General features: G+C 45.2%; 1 pseudogene; it reads right to left on the bottom strand.

Moving 5' to 3' along the window:
* Positions 1-704: 704 nt before the first annotated feature.
* Positions 705-1,450, bottom strand: LOC123114862 (uncharacterized; annotated as a pseudogene).
* Positions 1,451-3,240: the final 1,790 nt, after the last annotated feature.

The following is a 3,240-nucleotide window of genomic DNA, read 5'->3' as shown; positions in this document are numbered from 1 at the left end:
ACATAGGATCTAGTTTCAAAGATCTTGTCGCGACGAATTTTTTATGTGAAAACGGTTTTTTCATCAGGTCGGCGGTTTAAGCTACAAAACATTTTGAATTTTTAAAATAGGAAGAATCTAGGTTGACGTCAGCTTTTTCGTCCTCTAATACAAGTAGAAAAAAGAATGCACATGAAAGGAGAAAAAATCATACGCATGCATATAATTAGAAGAAAAAATGAGATGTGGGGTAGTTTTGCTTATATGGCACACATGTGTCAAATATCACGGTCCAACTGCTGCATATTTGACTATGTGTGACTTGATAAGTACTAGTATCTGCTAAGTCATTTGTGAAATAATCCATAGTCAATGATGAGGCAGAAAAGTGGAGTTCAGTTCTCATGCTAACCTCATGGATGACCTTAAAAGAGAGAAACAGAGTGAAGAAAGGAAGTCTGATGGCACCAACTAGTCCCATCGAAAGAAGCCAAGTCCGAGGAGTGGTTCGACCCACCTTGATTTTTCAACCGAGATCTTTAGACCATGATGTCTGTTGTACATAATTTTTTCTCTTCTTGCCTTTTTTCTTTTTGCGGATATTCTTGTTCTTGACTCTATTGTACTCTTCCTTTATAAATAGACACTGTTGCATTTCATAAAGCAGTATCGTGTTACAAAAAAACAACAACTTCTATATTTATACAACCGGTGTAGACGTGTGGCTAGAAGAGAGTGAAGCCATCGTCGTAGGAGACGTGGTACCCACGGCGACACGGCGGCGCTTCCTCGTCGCGCTCCTGGCAGCAGCTCCACCTTCCCTTCCAGTTGGCACGGCCTGTGTTGGGGCGGTCGCCACAGTCGTTCCACCTGTAGACATAACACCGCTCTTGTCGCTCCACTCGCCGTCGATCCCTTGGTGCGGCGGCGACGGCGAAAACAGCCCCTTCTCACCTGCAACACAAACACGCATGTGTCCACTCTCAAACGGGCCTCGGGAAGGTCCTCGGGCCTGTAGTTTTGCATAGGCCGCGGCAGTCGTATGCATGGGCCTCTAAAGGATCTATGGCCCCCAGCTGACGAAATCAGCACGCACAGAGTCGCAAGCCCAACCGCAGCCTGAAGATATTTTGCAACAAGTGTACTGTAGCGTAGTGCGGCAGTTAGTGGTGCTGATACGATACCTACCGGTGATGTGGCCATGGAAGGCGCAGGCAGCAGGAGAGTTCTCCTCGTCCAGGTACAGGGCGCTGCACCTCAGGCATCGTTTCCTCTGCTTGTCCCTGACCTTTGCTTCCTCCTCTGTCGTCGCTGCTGCTGCTGCGGCAGCGTCGCCTCCTGTGGTCGCGCTGATCCGCCCGCGATGCGGCCACGGGGCAGCCGCATTGGCAGCGTTGCGGCGCGAAGGGCCAAGCGGTGCCAGGGACAGCTTGGGCGTCAAGAGGGTCGGGGTGGGAAAGGAACTCGCCATGGCCTGACGACTGAGACTGAGAGGATGTGCAGTCTGTCACTTGCAACGTGAATGGTATGTTAGGACGTGCTCTGGGCTAATGGGCTTTCTAGCGTGTAAGAGCAACTTCAATAGGGCGACCTATTTTGTGGCATTTCCTAATGTTAAGCGCCCGTTTCTTCAGTAACCGCAAACGGGCGCATACCCCTAGCGCCGTGCTGGGCCGGCCCGTGTCTTTTTTTTTTGGGTTCAAAACTGCAGCAAAAATCGAATTTCCTAAGCGGGGTATGGAACTCGCGATCTCTCAGTTGGTAAAGCAGCGCATTGACCAGCACGACATCCTATCGCATGTGTCTATTGACTTCTTCCTGATGTTTTTTTTACCTAGGCCGCGGGAGCCCGCCAAACCAGTTTTCCACGGCTTCGTGATTTCTTGGCGTTTCTTTTTCTGGTTCCTTTTTTCCTTTTCTTTTTATTTTTTTAAATGCGCGAACGTTTTTTCAAAGTCCTAAACTTTTTTCAAGTTGAATTAACTTCTGTTAAAATCAGTGAACTTTTTTCAAAATCGATGAACTTTTTTGAATTTGATGAAAGTTTTCCAAAATCGATGAACTATTTTCAATATCCAAAATATGTTCAGATTTGTCGAAATTCGTTTGACTTTTCAGAAAATGTTTTCTGAAATTCCAAATTTTGTTCACGTTTCAAAAATAGTTCTGAATTCCAAATTTTTGTTCACCGTATTGAAGAAAAATTTTCATCATACATTTGAAAAAAAATTCAGTGTGTATAAAAAAATGTTCATCATGTATAGAAATTTTGTTCAGCATGCATTCAAAAGGAGTTCATCGTATTTTAAAAAAACGTTCTATGTGTATTTGAATATTGTTCACCATACATTGAAAAAATGTTCAGTGTGTTAAAAAATGTTCATCGTGTAGAGAAATTTTGTTCAGCATGTATTCAAAAAAAGTTCAGCGTATTTAAAAAAATGTTCAGTCTTTCTTTGAATAATGTTCACCCTGTACTAAGAAAATGTTCAATGTGTATTCTAAATTCACTTTCTAAAAATTGTTCACGGTACAAAAAAAGTATTCAAATTTCGAAATTTGTTCATTTTTGAAAAACATAGTTCACGTTTAAAATAAAAGGAATATTCAAAATTTGCGTACAATTTTTGAAACATTTGTTCGCATATTTAAGATTTTCATTTTTTTCAAAATCGATTTTTCTTTATTGATGAACTTTTTTATAAGTTCCTGGTCTTTCTTTCAAGTTTTATGAAAATTCTTGAATTCACAAAATTTTTTGTTTTTTGTATTTTTCGTCAAAAGTCAATACTTGACATATCCAGGGGAGCGAGGTAGGCGATCGAGGGAGAATGAACAAGGGAGCGAGGGGAGCGAACGAGCAGAAGTGGAACAAGCGAACGAGGCAAGCTGGGCCGGCCCAGTTCGCGGGCGTGTGGGCGCGAGAACGGGAACCGGCGCTGAAGGCGCCCGTTAGGAGCTCCCCTAATTCGTCCGCCGCCGTCCGTTGGGTTGGCGCGGACAGAAAAGGCGGCCCAACGCACCGACCCAAACAGACGCGCGTCCGCTTTTCATCTGCAGGCGACCTATTCCCGGCTCATTTTTGAGCCGGATTTGCGTCGGCGCGGACACGCGACGGACGCGCGCACGCTCGCCCTCTGTTTCCCCAGGCTCGCTGGTCTGTGTCACATTGCCCTTCCCCATACAACAGCAACCCTTGCCCTCCTCCATCGTCGCCGACGCCGCCGCCCCATTTTTGCCGGCGACTCTGCCAGCTGCCGG

The sequence above is a fragment of the Triticum aestivum genome, chromosome 5B (assembly GCF_018294505.1).
Source record: "Triticum aestivum cultivar Chinese Spring chromosome 5B, IWGSC CS RefSeq v2.1, whole genome shotgun sequence".
Classification (NCBI taxonomy): domain Eukaryota; kingdom Viridiplantae; phylum Streptophyta; class Magnoliopsida; order Poales; family Poaceae; genus Triticum; species Triticum aestivum.
Note: the sequence above shows the minus strand (reverse complement) of the source record. Positions and strands in the feature narration are given on the sequence as shown.